Here is a 22,093-nt window from a genome sequence, read left to right on the forward strand (position 1 = left end):
TCAATCATGCCTCGCCAGATGACACTGCTATAGCTACTTCATGTATTTTTGCTAGTCTTGTTAATGATGTCGCAATAGACACTCCTCAGTTACGGTGATCTCTCTTAAATGTTGCTCAAATGTTTACAGTGTACATAAAATTACCTTGCCTCATACTTACAGAGATTGGTTGGTTGGTTTAAAAGGGGGTGGCGGGAGGGGGGGGGGGGCATGTAAGGGACCAAACTATGAGGTCATTGGTCCTTTGTTCCTGGTAAAATAATTACACAGGCAAAAGAAGAAAAGAAAGGAGACTTACAGCACAATACAAGGAGAAAGGAAGAACCATAAGAACGACAGAAGGACAACCAACACTACTATGGATAAAACAGGAAAAGAAAACCACAAAGAGAAGCAAGAAACATGTAGAAGGGGTAAAAACAAGAGAGCAGATGACCATGGCTGGCCGATCATGAGAATAAAAAGGAAAAGCCAGCCACTCTGCGACACATTAAAACATCAAGCCTAAAAGCATTAGAGTGGAGAATACAAAGAGACAAAGGACACGCGCTGAAACTTATAAAAAATGTTAAAACCCACCGTCACGCATAAAACATAAAACTAAATTAGCCAATGAGGCGCAGTCAGCTAAAATTAATGGCAACAAGTCCAGTAACTGAAGAGTCCATTGCAAGGCAACCAAAGACGGATAGCTCAACAAGATATGGGCCAGCCACTGTCAGCCGGGCGCCGCACCGACACTGAGGTGGGTCATCACGGCGCAGGAGGTAGCCATGCGTAACACAAGCGTGGCCAATGCAGAGCTGGCAGAAAACCACAGACTACCTGTGAGAGGCTCGCATGGAGGACTGCCACACATTTGTAATCTCCTTAATGCCACACAGTTTGTTGTGCGTGCTGAGGTTATGCCGTATCGTCTCCCAAAGCCGCAAAACCTTTTAGCGTACTACTGAACGCACGTCAGTTGCAGAGAAGCCCATCTCCATTAAGCAGTTTCCGCGTAGCCTGTTTGGCCAGGCTGTCGGCAAGTTCGTTGCCTCGGATTCCGATGTGACCTGCGGTCCAGACAAACAGCACTGAACGCCTGGACCGTTCCAGGGCATATAGATGGACTCCTGGATGGTCACTACCAAATGACGACAAGGGTAGCACTGGTCGATAGCTTGTAGGCTGCTCAAGGAGTCAGTACACAGATTAAACGACTCCCCAGGGCATGAATGGATGTGCTCAAGAGCACGAGATATATCCACCAGCTCGGCAGTGAAGACACTGAAGCCATCGGGCAAGCAATGCTGTTCAATACGTCCTCCATGGACATACACAAAGCCGACATGAGCATCAGCCATCAAGGCGTCTGTGTAAACCACTTTGTGGCCTCTGTACATGTCAAGAATCGAGAGGAAGTGGCATGGCAGAGCCGCAGAGCTAATTGAGTCCTTAGGGCCATGTGAAAGGTCCAGGCAAAGCTGCAGCCTAGGTGTACAACATGAAGGTGTACATGAATCGACCTCAAGTATAGGTGCTAAAGGCAAGGACTCCAGTTCAGAAAGGAGGGATCGGACAAGAACCGTAATTGGAAGCCCTGACCTGGGCCGCCGATGCGGGAGATGAACCGCCATGGGTGGGAAAAGGAGACGGTGATTCAGATGTGCAGGAGAACTATGAACATGTGCAACGTAACTGCCCAGCAGCTGTGCATGTCTAACCTGCAATGGAGGTACTCCAGCCTCCTCAAGGAGGCTGGACACCGGACTTGTCCAAAAAGCTCCTGTTGCTAGGTAAAAGCCACAGTGGTGCCCTGGGTCAAGTAAACGCAACGCTGAGGGTGCCGCTGAACCATAAATCAGACTCCCAGAGGCCAGGTGTGATTGAACAAGGGCTCTGTAGAGCTGCAGCAGTGTAGAGCGATCTGCACCCGAGTTAGTGTTGCTCAGGCAGTGGAGGGCACTGAGGTGCTGCCAGCACTTCCGCTTACAAAGGTGAGGTATCCAAGTCAATTGGGCGACTAAAACCAGTCTTAAGAATTGATATGTCTCCACTACAGTGAGTGGATCATCGTTAAGGTAAAGTTCTGGTTCCGGATGAACGATATGATGCCGACAGAAGTGCATGATGCACGACTTCGCGACTGAAAACTGGGAGCCGTGGACTAGAGACCATGACTGTGCCTTGTGAATGGATGGTTCCCTGTAGGCCCCACTCGGTAACACCAGTACTGGAGGAGCAGTATGAAATGCAAAAGTCGTCTGCATACAGAGAAGGTGAGACCAATGACCCAACAGCTGCTGCTAGACCATTAATGGCCACTAAAAAACAAGAAACACTGTATACAGAGCCCTGCGGGACCCCATTCTCCTGAATATGGAGGAACTACGGGAGGCACGAACTTGGACACGGAAAGTACGAAGCGACAGGAAATTTTGGATAAAAATCGAAAGCAGGCCCTGGAGCCCCCACTCATACAATGTGGCAAGGATACAATGCCACCAGGTCATGTCGTACGCTTTGCGCAAGTCAAAAAGGATGGCAACCAGGTGTTGGCATCTGGAAAAGGCTGTTTGGATGGCAGATTCGAGGGACACAAGATTATCAGTGGTAGAGCGACCTTGGCAGAAGCCGCCCTGACATAGAGCCAGTGGGCCACATGATTCCCGGACCCAACCCAACCTGCCGACACACCAGACATTCCAGGAGCTTACGAAGAACATTGGGAGGCTGATGTGTCAATAGCTACCCACATCAAGTGGGTTTTTAAAGGGTTTTAGCACCAGAATGATGGTGCTCTCCCTCCATTGTGATGGAAAGATGCCATCGCACCATATCCAGTTGAAGATGATGAGGAGATGTCGCTTCTAGTAAGATGAGAGATGTTTAATCACCTGACTGTGGATCCGATCTGGCCCAGGAGCTGTGTTGGGGGAATATGCAAGGCCACTCTGTAAATGGAACGTTATAGGATTCACTGTGGCGTGTAGTGAATGAGAGGACTTTCCGTTCCAACCACCGTTTGAGAGTGCGAAAGGCAGCACGGGGGGAGGGGGAGGGGGGGGGGGGCAATTCTCTGATGCAGAAGCTAGAGCATAGTCCTCAGAAAAGTGCTCGGCAATCGCGTTTGTGTCGGTAGATAACACGCCATTTATGTTAACACTGGCAACACCTGTTGGGGTCTGGTACCATAAAACAAGTTTGATCTTTGCCCAGACTTGGGAAGGTGACGTATGGCACCCAATGGTTGAGATGTATCTCTCCCAACACTCCTGCTTCACTCGTTTGATAAGTTGGCGACGCGGGCATGGAGACATTTAAAGACTATGAGGGGGCTCCAAAGAAGGGTGCCGCTGTAGAGCTCGCCAACACTCATTTATTGCTACAGCAACTTCCAGTGACCATCAAGGGACTGGTTTTCATTGGGGGCACCCTGAAGAGCGAAGGATCGTGTTTTCTGCTACAGGAACAATTGTTGTTTGCACCTGCTCAACCATCACATTGATGTTACTGTGAGGGGGAGATTCAATGGTGACAGGAGAGGTGAAAGTTTCCCAGTCCGCCTTCTTTAAAGCCCATCTGGGCAGGAGGTAATGACAGGAGGATGGGAAGTGGTCACTACCACACAGGTCATCATGTGCTCTCCAGTGGGCAGATGTGAGAAATCCTGGGCTGCAAACTGATAAATCAAAGGCCAAGTAACTACCAAGAGACACAATGAAATGTCTGGCGACCCCAGAATTTAAGAGGCAGATGTCGAACTGAGACAGTAAAGTTTTGACCTCTCTGCTTCGGCCAATAAGCATGGTGCCACCCTACAAGGGGGTTATGGGCATTAAAATCTCCCGAAAGTAGGAAAAGTTTAGGGAGTCGGTCAATCAATGCAGTTAATACATTCAGGGATACTGCATCATCTGAAGGAAGATCTACTTTGCAGACAGTTACTTCCTGCATCGTCCTTGTTCTGGCAGCCACAGCTTCAAGAGGGGTTTGAAGGGGCACAGATTCACTACAGACTAAGTTTAGGACATAAAAGCGAATTCCACCTGACACTCAATTGTAGTCGCTACGGTTCCTGTAGTATCCCTTACAGCTGCAGAGGGCAGGGGTCCACATTGCTGGGAACGAGGTATCCTGGAGGGCAATGCAGAAATCAGGTGTAAAGCTTAACAGTTGCCGTAGCTCAGCCTCAGGGTCACCTGCTCCCACTGACTTTTTGCCTGAGCAGTCTACATCCATTGTGTCTGAGTGTCCAGCGAGATCTAGGTCCTAAGCAGACGCCAGAATCTCCATCTCATCTGCAGACACAGAGTTTGTAGGTAGCAGTGGTGTGGGTGCCACCGGGACTCCCTTGGTCTTGGGGACCTTCTTTTTGGATTTCTCTCACTGCTCCTTGGGTTTCCCTGTCTGGGAGGACTTCACTGACTCAGTCTCATGGACTGAGGATGAGCATGAAGCCCTACGACCATCTGCTTTTGGGGTTTCAGCCACTGGTGGTGTCACCTTTCCCATTAGCAGAAACCTGGGAAGGGAGTGACCCAAGCGACCCCTTCCTAGTGAGAGGAGCCGAAGAAGACTTACGCTTCTCTGGCTCAGAAGTGGGGACTGGTATCCCCCATATTTGGGTTGGGGGGGGGGGGGGGGGGGGGGAGGGAGGGGGTGTTGCTCCCGAAGTAGGTGGCGAGGGAGCAACAGGGAGAGAAGTGCCACCCACCATCAAGGGGGCAGGTGTAGTCTTCTGGTGCTGAGTGGCGACAGGAATGCGAGGAACTGATGGGGCGTCAACTGCTCTAGTAGCAGCGGCGTAAGAGGTGGTCATAGCCACAGGATGCAGGTGCTCAAATTTCCTCTTAGCCTCAGTGTAGGTCAGACAGTCCACGGTCTTATATTCCACGATTTTCCTCTCTTTCTGTAAAATTCTGCAGTCCGGCGAGCAAGGTAAATGATGCTCTCCGCAGTTGACACAGATGGGAGGCAGGGCACGTAGAGTATTTGGATGTGATGGACGTCCACAATCTCAACATGTGATGTTGAAAGTACAGCGGGACGACATGGCTGAACTCCCAGCACTTAAAGCACTGCATCGGTGGAGCGATATATGGCTTTACGTCACAGCGGTAGACCATCACCTTGACCTTCTCGGGCAAGATGAAGACACCAGTAGCAACCTGATTATCCCTTGGACCCCGATTGACACGCCGGATGAAATGAACACCTCGCCGCTTTTAATTGGTGTGCAGCTCGTGGGCAGACTGCAAAAGAAGGTCCCTGTGGAATATGACACCCTGGACCATATTTAAGCTCTTATGGAGTGTGATGGTAACAGAAAGGTCCCCAACTTGTCACAAGGGAGTAATGCCCGTGACTGGGCAGAGGATGCTGTTTTTATCAAGACTGACCCAGAGCGCATTTTGGACAAGCCCTCCCCCACCCGAAACGCTCCACAAAAAACCTGAGGCTTTATGGACATGAAGAAGTCCCCATCAACTCTCGTACATACAAGGTACCTGGGCGAATAAGCTTGATTGCCATCCTTAACCTGGCGTTCCTCCCACAGTGTGGCCAGGAAGGGGAATGGTTTGGGGTCATATTTCTTAGCACTGAAGTTAGACTTTGCCCACTTAGAGACTGCTCGCAGCGGACCACCAGCAAGAGATGATGTACTACACTTCCAGGTGTGTCATCAGTGCTGATGCCACCCACTCCGACCAGGGGGCCTCCCCACAAGCGCCAACCAGCCTCAACAAGGGCCACCTAGGAGGATGGCCATTGCCAGGAGTCCCAATGCCCCAGGGAGATGGGCATCTACTCCATGGCATACGTGGGGAATTAACAGCGCAGGCATCAGCAGAGCGATCGCTGTGTTATCAGGAGCCTACAACCAACAGGGTACAAGGTGCCCCCCCCCCCTCTCACACACAATGGACTGACTACCGTGCTGAATATGAGGTGCTAAGAAGTCCATGGTCATTGTCGGCACAGAAAGCGACACTGCATAGTGCATGGTGGAAAATGCACTCAGGAAGGTGACCTCGCCCAAGAGATGGAGAATGAGTGGGACTGCAATGCGATGACGAGAAAGTGGGCTAAAGATCTCAATGCGCGATAGACACGATGCACCACGTAAGGCGCCCTTCCCCAATTGGCTCACTCTCCAGGAAAATTTAGAGAGATGGAGGTCAAACCCGACAGGGGACCATCACATGAACTCCGAAACGTTTGAGACTCCTTTTAATCGCCTCTTACGACAGGCAGGAATACCTTGGGCCTATTCTAACCATCGGACCTGTGGGGGGAGGTGGGAGTGGGGGGGGGCTGGGGGCCTCGCTCAGGAAGTGTGGTGTGGATTCTAGCCTTCGGACCCGCAAGGGTGGGGAGATGGGGGGCTTCCACAGAAAGTGTGGTGTAGGGAAGGGGACAACAGCAGCAGTGGGGGTTCCACTGCAGGTGGTCACCCCATGGTAGGGAGGTGCAGTTCAACAGCTGAAGGTCACTCACAAGCAGATCTTGTAAGATACAGATGGGAAGTCTGCAAATGATTATATTAACAGTTTGTGCCACAACAATCAGTAATTCAAGTCAACCACTTATTAAAAACACAATGGGTTAACGAATTAAGATGAAATTGCAACATAAGGGCAAGTTATTTTCGCTTGACTTATAAACTTATTTTTCCTTTCTGTTGTTAGTATGTTAAAATTAGCTTATTTCGCCAAAATCCAGCATGGTTTACAGAATTTTAACTCACATGGTACTACAAGTTCAATTGCAACAAAATCCTGAAACAGTCTTATTGAGCAAACAACCGAGGACAAGTCTGGCCAACAGGTTAGGAAAAGGCAGTGTTCTGTATCTAACATTCTTCACTTGTAAATCTATACTAAGTCTCATTTCAGTAGCTATCAAAGGCCCTTAAAAAATTACATTACATCATTGGGGTGGGAGTCAGGGGGAACTGTACGTACATCACCATTGGAAAAATGCTTGTGTCGAAGCACATAAAAGATGAAGACGTTCATCTTTAGAAAACTGGCAGAAACTTTGGAAACCACCTACCCCAATCCTCATTCTGCCTTTCTCACCAAAAATTTTGGCAGGCGAACATATTCATCCTCTTTTAGATGGAACATTCTGCGGCCTTTTACCCAGTCTCTCTTTGAAAGCCTTCATTCTTAGTAACTTCCTCTCACTGCCGCTATCTATATGCGGCACACTCCCTCTTTTTCTCCTCTCACTTACACTGTCTCCTTTTGCCTTTCTTTCTCACCGCTACTGCTATATTTACATCACTTTTTACAGTCAATTTAAGTTCTTTTGAGTCAGGTTAAGAGCATTTGCAACCTATTTTTTGTAACTGTGATACTACACAACACAATGGCTTATGTTGCAATCTTAAAATAGCCTAACATGTGGTACACACACAATTTCCATAAATTCAATGAGGATTATACACCATTGATTAGGACATTAGCGAGACTTGGCAACACATATAAAGTAGAAGCACCAGCCTTTTGACAGTGCTCCAGTCTTTGTCACTTCCAAGTTTTGGTAAGTAGTAAAGGAAGTGAAATCATTCGCTTTTGTATGGATATAGGAAATTTTATGTCTTACTATATGGTAGCAGGATGGGTTGGCAAGATGGCGAGTCAAGGACAAGTGTCATTTAAGTCCTTGGTTGAAAGATAAATCTGTATTATATTTTTGTTCTTTTTGTACATTTCACATTTTGGATACCTTACCAATGCTGATGGTGGGTACGACACTTGTCAAATTGTCATGGTATTTTAAGACTGGCACAGAGCTGGAAACCTGAGCTCTGCACAAATGTCTGTCTTGTTTACCTGAACTCCGTTCTATACACATCCCCACCTTTTTTAAATACTTTTTGCTGCAAATAGCCACATTTGTGCACTAACCTTTAGGATCGCTAAATATAATCAGTTTGTTAAGAGGGTGGGACAGGAAACTGCCTGTATAGGTATAGGATGTACAACACAGGTGGTGCCCTGAGGACCATAACTGATAGCACCCAATGTTAGCATGGTTGAGCTGTTCCAGTTACACATATGGTCACATCTTGCCAGCATTGTATGGCAAGTCAATGAGGCGCTGCAGATGACTGATGAATGCTGACTAAGTTCACACTGCACTGTTGCTGATGGACACTATTGGGAGATGGAGTAACACTAAGCATGGCCTACACCCCCTACAGAACTGGGAAAAAAAGTTCATAGAATTAATTAGTGAGAGTACCGCAGATCAGCGTGGGGCAAATCCATGCATCATGCCGCCCCTTCTGCTTACATGATGACTAGCCGAGCTCATCTGTACTGGGAACATAAGAGCGCGAGAGGCAATGCACTGTTGAGGGCCGCTGGTTGTTCAGGTACCTGACTGAGCCTCTGTCAACAGGGTTCATTGCAATAGGGAAGGCAGAAATGTAGCTCTAAGCAGACAGTTCAGCCCAAGACAATGAACTGACCACAGTGTAAGCAACTTGCACTTGGAGTTGGTTACGGTCTTTGAGGAGGATGGTGGTATGCATAACAGAACAATGAAGTGGAGACAAATACAGCACATGGTGGTACTTCATATGAATGTGCAAGTTGCTCTTTAGAACGACCTTAAAGAGTGTTGGATCATATATTTATATCGGTGGTGGCACACATATTAATGCTGGAGAAAATCCAATCAGGGTTAGTGTAAAGATTTTCAATTGATAACTGTTGAATTAACAAAGTTAAACACCTATAAGAAGTTACTCATTTGTATATTTGTGTGTGTGTGTGTGTGTGTGTGTGTGTGTGTGTGTGTGTGTGTGTGTGTGAGAGAGCACACCACTCACCTACTGGTAATGAAGATACTTTCTTCAATAAATTAACTCAAGTCCCGGGAAGATCTTCAGCGCCCAAAACTAATACAGGATATGGATACATGAATATTAAGACAAATTTAAGCATTTTGGCATGGCAAGAAGGTTAACGCTACTACTAGGATATCAAATACTACAGCAGCAGTCTTAGACCATATACATACATACAGGTAGTGCCAGAAAACAAAACTGCGGGTCTATAAAAGGATCTTGTCTGAAAGTAAAAGTACATACTTTTTCTAGGGTATTGGCAAATCAAACCCAGAGTAATGCATATTTGAAAAAAGAATGTAGATCCTAAGTTCTCTAAATTCCGCATATTGATTAAATTAATTTTAGGAGACATTTCCAAAAGTAGGCACTTCGACCACAGTGGCTGTGGTTATTAGAAAGGCCTCCCACATACTTACTTCCCACTTCTGTACGTAAGCGCTACACTAACCCACAATTCCTAGATTCAGGTCAATGGAAGTGTCCGATTCCACCAGTCTGCTTTGACCCATAATGTAATGGTGGTGGTGTGTGTGACGTCACTATGGCGCGGTGTTTATGAGTTGATGTGTTTGTAGACGTTGTGTTGTATTTGATGGTGCTCTCTGGCGATGGATGTGACCGAGCTGAGTTTAACAAGTGGTATTTGGTGCATTTGATTTTTGGTTGTCATTGTAAATATGTTTATTTGAGTTTAGGTAGTTGGTGTGATACCGTGGATTATGGAAGCGTTTTCAGTGAGTTATTAATGTTTTCTTGTTTGTGTGTTTGGCATTTTTGTTAGGTCTGATTAGTTTGGTGTTTGTTGTGCAGAAAGAAGCTAATTTCTTTATTGCTTTTTTGTTAGTGAAGTTCACGAGTATCATTACAATCTGCGGTGGGTGACGATATGATGTCTGTCACAGTTTCTGCAGATGTTTGGTCTTATTGTTAAATATGTTATGTCTCACGTTTGTGGCAACAACACGAGGCTGACGAGAGTTCCGGCGGCTCGGACCAGGGGCACATATATGTGGTGTTGTTGGCATGACAATTTCTGGCAGCTGATAAGATGTGGCACCTGATTTGAGAAAGCTAGGTTGGCCATGTGGGAGATTGGCCTCCTTACTTATTATTTTTGTTATCGGTACACTATAAATTTTTATATGCATGAGACTAGTATGAGTGAGAGAACTGTTTTGGATCGGTTTTCTTTTCATCGAGAAGTTTATTCAGAGGTCTTGGGCTGGGTTGTGGGTGTGGACAGCTGTTATTTGGCGGTGGGAAGGGTGACCGTATTTTTAGGATTTTGTAGGGTCATAGGAGGGAACTGGTGGGTCTGATTGAGGAATGTATCGAGGGAGATAGTACTATAATTTCTGATTCAATTTCGACTTATATGGGTTTGGGGAAGAGAGGCAGTAAGCATTTAGTAGTTAACCACAGAACTGAGTTTAAGGATTATGTCACTAGAGCTTGTACTAACACTATAGAGAGATTTTGGGTGGCAATTAAATCAGTGATGGGGGTCTTCCAACCTGCAATCCAATTTAGATGAGTATTGCTGGCAGAGAGTATCCCTGATAATTATTGTATTTTTCACAATTTTTTTTGAGGGCTGTGGGAAGATGTACATATAGGCTGAGCGTGGTTAGTTGAGGGGGTTGTGTGTAGTTGGTGGATGGGGTGTTTGTGGGGTTAATGGGGCAGGTTATGGGGTGGGGTGGCGTTTAAAGATTATATTGGTGAGGACCAGTCTGGCTGCTATTAGTTTTTTTGTAAGATGTGACTGATTTTGATTTACTTCCGTGTTTCTTTGCTGGTGGTGTTTTTTCCAGGTGTAATATCAGTGGATGGGGTTGGTTTATGGGTGGCAGATTGTGAATGTTTTAGGGGATTATTTTTTGTTTCTGGTGTGTGTACGAGTGCATGCACACTGTGGCCAACATATGTGGTATTTCCGGGGGTGTCTGTTGATAAGTAATTTTTGTTTTTATTTCATTCTATAGTAATTGTGGTGTTCTGTCTGTTGTATATTTATGGACAGTCAGTTTTATTTTAATTGAAGTAGTAAATATGGGATATTTGGGTTTTTGAGCTGAGGTTTTGGGTCCACTTTTCTGAGTTGTAGATGTTGGTTTTTCATTACGGATATCTGTGATTGAGCTATATAGGTCAAGGGAAATAGCAGATTCCTGTGGTTTGTTGGTGTACTAGAATGCTGCAATTAAATTTTTTTTTTGATGTAATTTGTTTTGGGACGGTCGGTTTTTTTCTATTATTGTATATTTCGCGTGTCCCTGCCAAAAACCCACCATTTTTCACAACTGTCCCATTAATTTCATTTTATTTTTTAAGTGACATGTTATTGTGTCATTTTTATTTTTGTTTGCATCTGCTGCTGGTGCATGTATATAGTGATGTCAGTGTCACCATTTTGTATACAAGGAAACTAGCCGTTTCTGCCATACTAATGATATCATGGGTAAAAGCAGACAGGTGGAATCTGACACTTCTGTAATGCCCTTGATACGTATCATGTATAAGAAGCATACATGAGGGTACTGCTTGCTTAAAAAATCAGAAATAAATATATTCTGCAGGAAACAGAAACAAAGTAGTGTGGAATGCCATAAAACATGACACTGGGAATGACAAATATAACAACATACAAATCACAGATAAGGGCAATATAAAAGAAAATCTTCAGGAATCAGCAGATTTTCTAAATGAATAATTCTCTAGTCCTCCACAGAACTTGCAGCCAAATCTTCCCAACACACATGAAGCACTCACAATGACACATATACCCAGCACGGCAATTATGTTTTACACAGAGTGTGAAGTCAGGAAGACAATTTAGAAATTTAGTTAGCAGGCATGGACGAGGTTCCAGTCTTTGTGCTGAAGGTGTGCATCAACAGCTTGCAAGCCTCATTAACAAACATGCAGTTTCACTATGGTCTTCATTCTGAAAAGTGAGTTGCATGAATAAATATAAGCTTTTTAACAAATAACAGTTTGGTTTCTGAAGTGGGAGAACAATATCGACAGTTACAGATTTAACAAAAGTGGTCAAAATCCTTGACAAGGACTACTGTGTTAAAGATATGTACTTAGACTCGTCTAAGGTTTATGGCACTGTTGACCACAAAATACTGCTAAAAAATCAAGAAGCAATAGGGGTGAGAGGTATGGGGAACTGGTTGTTCCAGTCTTACCTGAAAAACTCTGTGAAAAATAGCAGAGAGGGTGCACATCGTAACAGCTGATAATATTTTAACTAAACAATTGTCAGACCAGAAAGACACAAACATAGGCGTACCTCACGATAGTTTACTGAGACCTCACAGTAGTTTACCGAGTCTAATTCTGTTCCTAATATATATCAATAACTTTTAAGTATTAGACATGGAGAGAGAGTTATTTTTCTGATGATCTCAATTTCATAGTGACTTAAAATAGCAGACCTATTATAAGAGAAAACAAATGAACCTCTGAAGGAGTTTACAATTGAGAAGTATGTAATAAATTAACATTTAACACAAAGAAAACAAATAGTAGGCACTTCTGCATAAAGAAGAAAAGTAACTCTTGTTGCATTAAGCATATATGAGAAATCTACAGATTGTGTACCACAATGAACAGAGTTTTTAGGGACAAATATCAACCATAACATGGAATGAACATTAAAAAAAATTGTAAAAAATTTCATCAGCATGTTATGTTGTTACAGTTCTATCATTAGTTTTTAAAAGCCAATGTTGTGGTTACACAATATTCTAACGTACATTCATATCTTACTATGAAAATTTAAGGCACAAAATACAGATAATTTTTAAAACTGCTTGAAAGGATCATAAGAATTTAACTGGATGCAGTAGTCTGGCTTACTGTACAGAACTTACTACAACTTGTTTTTTTTTTTTTTGGGGGGGGGGGGGGGGGGGGGGGGGGGAGATAGGTATCCTTACTGCACCAAGTGAGCAGATCTACCAGTCTGTTGAGTATATAAAGGAAGACACAACTCAATATTCCATTAATAATTCTCCCCGTGATCAAGAAAGAAAATTCGGTTTGGACTTACATTTATAAAGGAAAAACAAACCCAAAACAGCATTTTCTATCAGGGAATAAAATTGTACAACAAAATACCATATGAGATGAAGAAGAAGAAGAAAAAAGTGCTAAACACATCATTTAAAAGTAACCTAAAACATTCACAACTAACGAATGCTATACAATTAAATACTACCCGCATTAGATGTTAACACTGAAAGGGGATAACAAACATCCTGTCACACTACAATACATGATCGCAATGTAATGCTATTACAAGGGAATCTTTTGCAAAAACATATAGTGCACACCACTAATGTATCATTCTGAGTTTAACATCTTAGTCAGCATAATGTGATGCCGACTAAGGTCTTCAGGTGGATTCAGAACAGGACAAGAAGACGTGCATGTGGCATAACTGCACATTCACAGGCCCGACATCAGTTATCCAAACAGACTGGAATTAGCTCAAAGAGCATAGCAACAAAGGGGTCAAGAGAAATTTTTCTGATTACGGTTTTAGGGCGCAAAACTGCAATGGTCGTAAGCACCCATTCTGTGACTCAGGGAAGTGTAAAAAAACAGCATGTTAAATCAGCATGAATGGGAGCGAAACAATGTCATCTCACTAACACTGATAAACTCAAGGACGTGATCGGCTGAGTTCGTGTCATCTGCTAAAAGGGAAGATATATCAGGCAACAGCTGTAAACAGGCGCGTAGCGGATTAAAATAGGGGCACTGAAGTAAAAGGTGTCTCACCACCCACAGCACAGTACAAAGCGGCAGAGGATCGCCACTTAAAAGATGTCGATGGCTAAAAAGACAGTGCCCTATCTGGAATCTAGTTTAAATTACCTCCTCTCAATGACAAGTCCGGGAGGAAAAGGTCCGATCACAGGGAAGAGGTTTTACATCCTGTAATTTATTATCGGGAAGTGTAGACCGATGTGTGTGCCGTAAAAGAGCAACACAATGACACAAGACGCTCTGCAGATCGGCAAAGGGAACCGTGCGAACAGCGGGCCGAGGAAGAGAGACTGCTGCTGCTATATTGGCTGCCTTGTTTCTGCAGATGCCAATGTGCCCTGGGATCCAGAGGAATGCCACGAAGATGCCCCCCCCCCCCCCCCACAAGTGGAGGCAGTCCTGAATCCGGAGAACCAGAGGGTGGACAGGATAAAGAGCTTGGAGGTTGAGAAGAGAGCTGAGCGAATCCATGCATATAATATACTGTAGCCGCTTATGGCGACAGATGAATTGGACAGCCTGCGGAACAGCATTAAGCTCCGCAGTAAAAACTGAACACTGGTCAGGAAGCCGAAATCTAATAGGGGTGTCGCCAAAACATATATGGGCACTCCCAACACCAAATGTGGTCTTTGAGCCGTCAGTGTAAATAAATGTGGCATCCTCCATTTGTGTGCACAGAGCAGTAAATGCCCGATGATAAACTATAGGGGGGGAAGGGGGGTACTATCCTTGAGAAGCTGAGAAAGGTCACGAAGAAGGCATGTCTGGGGACAAGGCCACGGTGGCACCGTGCCCCCATTTGTCGAGAAAGTTTTAGGAAAGTGGAAGGAAAGAGAACGTAACAGACTCCCGGTGATAGAAGAGAGGAAGAGCAGCCCCTGCATACCCTAAATCCAAGGAGGCGTCGAAAAAAAGGGCATGGGTCAGATGAGCAGGCATGGAAGACAGATGACTAGCGTAATGACTCAGTAGGACAGCTCGCGAATTGGACAGCGGAGGTTCAACAGTTTCAGCGTAACCGCTCTCCATGGGGCTGGTGTAAAAAGCTCCAGACACTAAATGCAATCCATGATGGAGGGCATAGTCGAAATGTCGAAGAATTGATGGCCATGCGGAGGAGTAAACTATGCTTCCATAGTACAATTTCGAGAGCACTAAGGCGCGATACAGGCGGAGGACGACCATTCTGTCCACTCCCTAGGAGTTACCACTCAGAAAACAAAGGGTGTTGAGGGATCGCAGGCTATAAGCTGAAAGATATGAATCGTGGGAAGACCAGCACAGTTTTCTGTCCAATGTAAATCCCAAGAATTTGGCGACGTGCGCGAACAGAAGGCCAACAAGGCCTAGATGTAAGGAAGGCAGAGGAAACTCCGTATGACACCAAAAATTTACACAGACGGCGAAAAAAATCTGAAGCCGGATTCGATGCTCCACGAGTGGAGGCGATCGAGACATCCTTGAAGATGTCGTTCAAGAAGGTTGGTCTATTGAGAGCTGTAGTAGATTGTAAAATTGATGACAAAGAGGGATCCCGTGACACTGGGAAGGAGACAATCCATAATTGGATTTATGGTGATAGCAAACAGTACAACACTTACCATGGAACCCTGGGACACCCTGTTTGCTTCAGAGAAAGAACGGGAGAGAGTAGTATTCACCCACACCTTAAACCCGTGCTCTGTCATAAATTCACTAATGAAAAGGGGTAGCTGACCTCGAAAGCCCCAAGAGAACAGTGTGCGGAGGATGCCTATCCTTCAACAGGTATTGCATGCCCTCCCCAGACCAAAATACATTGCTACCATTTGGCGTTTCCTGAGACAATTGTTCATGATATAAGTAGAGAGAGCAACAAGATAGTCAACAGCAGAATGATGCTTTCGGAAACCGCATTGAACAGGTGTTAAAAGGTTTCGGGACTCCAGCCACCAGCCTAAACAGCAATTCACTATATGCTCCAAAACCTTAAGCACAATATTCGTGAGAGATATGGGGCGAAAACTAGAGGGGAGATGTTTGTCCTTTCCAGGTTTTGGAACAGGAATTTTGTTTCACCTTATGACGTAACTGTTGTCTTGTGTGAAGTCCACAGGGGCACAGCACATTTAAAATGGACTTTGTTTGCAGAAGGTGTATTGGACTATGTGGCAGCATTCTCTAGTGTGGGTTACATATGTTTATAAGTTGTTTGCGAGTGCTGTTAGCGATTTATTCCACTTCTTGAGTGCTATTTGTGACAATAATATTTGAGGAATTTGTGGCAGTCTGTTAGTGATGTATTTTGATGTTGGCAGTTGTGGGCATTAAGAGTTGTTTTCAGATGTGGAATTATTAGTACAGGGTGCGTATGCATGCAGCTCTAATTTTATGTCGTATATTTCGGTAGTTATGGATTGGGTCCAGCATATGTGGCGTTGTCACAGGACAATACATGGCTTTCTATCTGGACCAGTTCCTATTCCAAGTAGTCTACACTGACCATTCAAGAAATTGTGCTGTTGACATTTTTGCTGATGCTAGACTTGTGTGTTGACTGCTTTCATGGTTATAATTTTTTGTTGTAGAATGTATAGTATGTTTATGTGCATAATTATGTGCTTCCTGTTTACCAAAACTGGTGTTAATGCACTTTTTTTATGAATTTCTGGATTTTGCTAGTTTCTGGTGATTATGTTCAATCGTGAGTGGAAAGTATTGTGGAGTTTGTTTTACCTAGATTTGTGAGTTTTGGTTTTTAATATTTGTTACATGGGTGAGTTTGGTTTTGTGGTACCACAGACAGTTTTAGATATATAGTCAAGTGAAATTACTGGCACTGGGTTTTAGATCTGTGCATGTGTTCATGGTATCGTGGACCTTGTTTAAAGTATATGCGATAAGTGAGATTTCTGATACTTTTTCTAAAATTGTGGTTTTGTTGACTATTGAGGATTCTGATTGCTTCATTTCTGCTTAGCATTTATTTAGTATCTCATCAGTATTAGGACAATATATATTTTGTTTGTCAACGTCTAAAATCCTCAAATTCCCGCAGTTGTCCCACTAGTTACAGGTTAAATATTTTTCGTAATATTTGTGTGTCTTTGTGGGTAATGAGTGATGCCATGATCACCATAGCATAAAATAGGTATGTCCACCATCTCAATGACATCACAGGTCAAAGCCGATGGGTGGATACATAATCTTTGACTTTGCCCAAGATGTTCATGGTGCAGGAATCACCAGCAGTCACTGTGTGTCAACCAAATGAGGAAGGGCAGTTGTTAAAACAATGAACCTTTATTTGGGAGGTTGGAGTTTGTTCTGAACAGATCCCGATTTGTTTTTCTAAATCATTTCAACAAGACCGTGGCTGACCGAGTGCCCTACTTCTTAAAATTAGATCTATATATCCTACTTGTATGTGTATTTTGAGCGATTTATTTTCACTGTATTACCATGACAGATCCTATACTATTTGAAGATGATCCCTGAACGATTAAATTAAACGTTACGAGATTTTTATTGCTCAGTTGTTTTGTAAGGGAAATAAATTAATAAGTGATTGATGATGTTCTGAGAGCAACTTTCACTATTTTTGCAGAGACAAATGTTAAGGATGGGCTCTTCTTTAATGCAAGATATGTAACATTCACTTGTTAGATTTACTAACCCACACAAAGGTGCAAAGACTGGTGATCACGAACATCACGACGCCAACTCTCTCATGGCCTTCAAACACTGGCAGTGAAATTTTCTTCCACCATAAGGATTCTAACTGGCTTACCTCCAAGTCGATTGCAACTGAACACATGTGTGTTAGCAGCTCAACTACAGAGGCGAGTATATTCGAAGTTAAGTTAAGACCCATGAATTTATATAAAAATGCAATCTCCCTTCATTTTGACATGGCCAATCAAAACATGGAAACAGTTTCAGCGACAAGACCAAGGGAATGTGAAATGCTTAACAAGATTCAGAGGACTGGAACACCTGGCTGTCAATAACTGATGCAGCTTGTTCCAGGTTCAAGGCCAAGAGAAGTTACAAAAATGAACAGGCGATAAAAGCTATCCAGGGAGGCACCAAATGTCTACTGAAGCCAAAGATAATGGTATGCCAAGGGTGACGAAGTGTCAATTTTTGCTATTTCACAACACCAGCTGAGGATAAAGGAAATATTTTAGTCCAGCAACTTTTGTTGACTGCTAAAGCACTACACAAAATTCTGCTGGACAGTGTATAGTAACTAGTATGTAAAAAGAAGAGACAAAACCCATTTACTAGTGGAAGACCAAACAGAAAATGGTATAAATCATATACTAAAATTTGTCAATTTTGAGAAAAGAGAATGACACAGAATTTGACGTCATCTTGTGAAATTGTTCACTGAGCAAAAATTTTTTACAGCTAGTTCCCAGGGATAGACCAGCTTTTGAAAGAGGGGAAAAAAACTGCAAATAGCAAATACTGCACACAGTTTTCAGGCCATAATAAAGTGCATTTTTTTCCAACTGAAGGGAGAAAAAGTGATCACACATATGGTGTATGAAGTTGATTACAGTGACCATTTGACAGTAAATGCAGTCTGTAAGCTAGCTCTGCTTGTTGTTTTTTCGTAAGAGATAATTCCTACAATATCAGCTAACAGCACACCAAAAACAAGGTGGAGTGTTAGTAATGTCCCATATTCTATGAACACACAGAAAATGTGTTCCTACCTTCAAGAAATCCAATAGCCTATAATATTTTTCACTGGTGGTTGTATATATCATATGACTTTAGCGTTGTCCAAGTTCTTTTCAGGGAATCGTATAGTGGTTTTGCACTGTTCCTAGCTCAACACATTTTCGTACCCTAAGTACTACAGAATTCTCTGCAACACTTTAAATAGTTACTTGAATATTCAGTAAAACTAAGAGATCTATATCGTAAAACACACTGAAGCTATGGATCAACAACCTTGTAGGAAACACACCAACCTACAATATACTGTCAAAGACTGCTACATCTACCTTGGTGGAATTTCTGAATGAGTACAGGCCTACACCTTCCTCACAAGAGGAGCAATTAATGCTCAAAGTCAAATGGTTGCTAGCAGATCAGAAGTCATTAACGATTGTTGTCATACTGACAACAAGAAACTGTTCAGAATGAAGTATAAGACGACACACAACAGGAAGGTGAAGTACAACACCACCATGATTTATTAGGCATGGTACTTTTGGTCATTCCCTTGTCTTTCTACAGCAACTTAAACTATGATACCACAGTAGTAGCATTAAAAACATAATAACAGTCATGAATTATAGTTAAACAGAGAAACTTAGATACCGGAAAGGTTAAGAAAGATGTCTACGGCATTCCTTATAACGATAAAGTTAACAATTTCATTAGGTCTAAGTCATAGAAGTTGTTAACTTGCTGCAAAATGCAGTAAAAATCGAAAAACATAGATTAATAATTCGAACAACTAACCTTGGCACAGAATGTAGTGTGCAATAAAAAACTAGAAACACACTGGTACTGCCGGTGTTAAGTGAAACCAGTGCAATGAAGGAATTGTAAAATCTAACAACAATCTGATTCGAAAGTAAAAAGATTTAAAACAGGGTCACTTTATAATCTCTGCGAATTAGCAACCTCCTCTCTTGATAACGCAATGTAACACTCGATCTAAGATGCATCAAAATTAGAGCATCACATGTCGAAAATAATTTGTTGCAAAATTCAAGCACGTACACCAACAAAGTCCAGCATCTCTCCATACAAAATAGGTGCGGTATATATTCCTTTTCGAATGGTAAATGAGAATGGTTAAGGTGCAATCTGCTGACAAAACTGTCGTCTAACATTCACATTGTCTCCATTTTAATTATTTCTCAATTAAGACACCACTTTACCACAATTAATACATATTGCGTAATCTCTCGAAAAATAAATTAATTGGAGGGACGAACTTGCCCGCATTGTTAGAGGTTACATTCTCAAATTTCACGAAATTTTTACCAACACTGAAACAGCATTTTTGAGTTCAATCATAACCAAGCAACGAAGACAATAATAAAATTGTTACTAATAAAAGATTAAGAACCTGATTAACATCTTACCTTACTCTCCGCAGCGATAATCACTTATATAAGATATTGGCATATCTTTGCCATGCAAACCAAATGCAGTTCCAAGAATATTATCAAATATCATATTACTCATATCACATTATTAACACCATGTGTTCCAGTTTTGAAACGAATATGCAACTTCATAGATACCATTATCCTACACGGCTACCAACAGCAAGGCCATCACGTATGTGTGCTTTGTTATTTCTGAAATTGTCACGGCAAGGATACACACCTTTAAAAATCTAAAGTTTTACAGATTCCTGCATAATGTTTGCCTGAAAACTGTTCCAAACTTTCGCAACAGAATACCAAACTCCACACTAAACCCTCGACAGGGATGGAAAGTATATAGGATATATACCAAGCTCGTCTTGTTACAAGAGTTAAAATTTATAGTAGTATTTGTTTTGGCCTAGGTCCTCATTACAAATATTTTTCACAGCCCAAAATTGTTTCAACTTGTTCGTTCAACATCTTTCTAACCGCAAACACAACACACCTCTAAACAATAAATATTCAACTGTCTTTCTCTAAATAGATATGATGCATGTAACAAGTAATTTCTCTGATCAGCATAGTCAAACAGCATAAAAAGGAATTCACAGATTCACATTTAATTAAAGAAGGGAAATATAGTTTCACTGATCGAGTCATAAATGCAGACTCCTGACTATATTCGAGATAGTTTACTGGTCAAACGATGGGAAGAAGTTCACCAATGACAGACAGTGGATGATAAATCATATTATTTCCTAAACACATTCACACAATGCTATCATTAGATTTGGCCAAAGATCGCTCTTTGCGTGGCGTTGACGTGACTGAGACCAGGTACACTGAAACTATAGCAAAATGAGAGAAAGTGTAGGTAGCATTTGGGATAAAAGTGACTCAAGCCGGTTCGCACACGCAATGAAAGTGTCGCGACAGCTACTGGTATTCTGTAGTGGTAATGTAGTTTCATACGTGAATTCCCAATTTTTAGTGGCGCAACTTGAGAGCCGCAGCTTTTGTCATCCCACAAAAGTTCAACTTTGCGGCGCCACTTTCCTTCCACCACCGCTCCCCGGTGGCTGTATTTCGAAACACAAGCATTGTGTCGGAGTTAAGACAGATACTGAGGAGTCATTGTACTGTACTCCATTCAGTTTCAGTATATTTTCCTTTTATTGCTGAAAAAAGTGAAAACAGTATTCGACAGGCACAGTTTCGTAGCTTATTGATAGACTATTCCGTCGGCTCTTAAGGCCCGTCCACACGCAACGATCTGTCTGCGCAAATGTCTGCGCACATCACATCTGCGCAGACAGATCGTTGCGTGTGAACAGAAGATTTGCACCAACCTCAGGTGTGTGCAAACCTGGAAGTTGGAGTTGAAGGTTTGAGCGAAACCTCTCAAACCTGTGGGTTCAAACCACATCTGCGCAGACAAGTTGGAGCGTGTGGACAGGAGATCGTCGCAAATCTGGCGCGAAACAGCTGTTTGCTCAGTCTAGTGTTTGTATTTGTGTGCACAGGGCATTAAAATGGCTGATACTCGTCAGTGTTCTCGAGAGTTTGTAAGTGAATTCATTGAAATATACAGAAACCACCCATGTTTGTGGAAGATTAAAAGTAAAGAATATAGTGACCGAGACAAAAAGACAGCAGCATACAATGCTCTAATTGAAAAATTGCGGGCAGTTGGCGCCTCGGCAAACAGAGAAACGGTAATAAAAAAATAATTTCGTTGCGAATTGGCGAAATTATTTGCGGATGGATGTCGAAACTTATAATTATCTCTTAAAGCATGTAACCCCTCATATTATGAGAAAAATACTTGTATGAGAAGGGAAATTTCTCCTCATGAACGCCTGGCAGTAACATTAAGATTCCTAGCAACAGGAAGGAGCTACAATGATTTGGAATTTTCATCTGCAATATCGAAACAAGCATTGAGTGAAATAATACCCAACACATGTGAAGCTATTTACGCTTTCCTGAAAGATGAGTTCATGAAGGCAAGTCAAGTAAATCAGTCTGTCAGCGAACTGTTTACCGAAAAGAGTTATCCAAAGTTCAGAAATCTAGAAGATCTGGTGTAGGAGTAGATCAAGTATACCAGCCAACGTTATGGTATTTTGATCTACTTGGCTTTCTTAGTGATCAAGAAACGCCAAGGCCAAGCAGGAGTACAATTGAAGATGAAATTGGAGTGCCAATGTGCGAGGAAATGGAACACGAGGTTATGTAAAACAAAACAGGTTCGCCCTGCAACTCTCGCAGTAAATTTACGTGACAAAACTGCTTTCGCTTTAGCAGTCACTGTCTGCACCATTTTGACCGCTTTCTCTGTTTCCTGCGGTTG

At 42.9% G+C, this 22,093-nt stretch overlaps 1 protein-coding gene across 2 annotated transcripts in view; it reads right to left on the reverse strand.

The window, feature by feature from the left end:
- Positions 1–19,860, reverse strand: part of LOC124595015 (transcription initiation factor TFIID subunit 3-like) — a 57,853-nt gene extending 37,993 nt beyond the window's left edge. Inside the window, exon 1 of one of the 2 annotated variants that reach the window (XM_047133564.1) lies at positions 19,732–19,860. The gene's annotated coding sequence lies outside the window, so the exon portion shown is untranslated. The remainder of the gene's footprint in view (positions 1–19,731) is intronic. The other variant, XM_047133565.1, reaches the window with a different exon arrangement.
- Positions 19,861–22,093: the final 2,233 nt, after the last annotated feature.

This window comes from Schistocerca americana, chromosome 2 (genome assembly GCF_021461395.2).
Source record: "Schistocerca americana isolate TAMUIC-IGC-003095 chromosome 2, iqSchAmer2.1, whole genome shotgun sequence".
Classification (NCBI taxonomy): domain Eukaryota; kingdom Metazoa; phylum Arthropoda; class Insecta; order Orthoptera; family Acrididae; genus Schistocerca; species Schistocerca americana.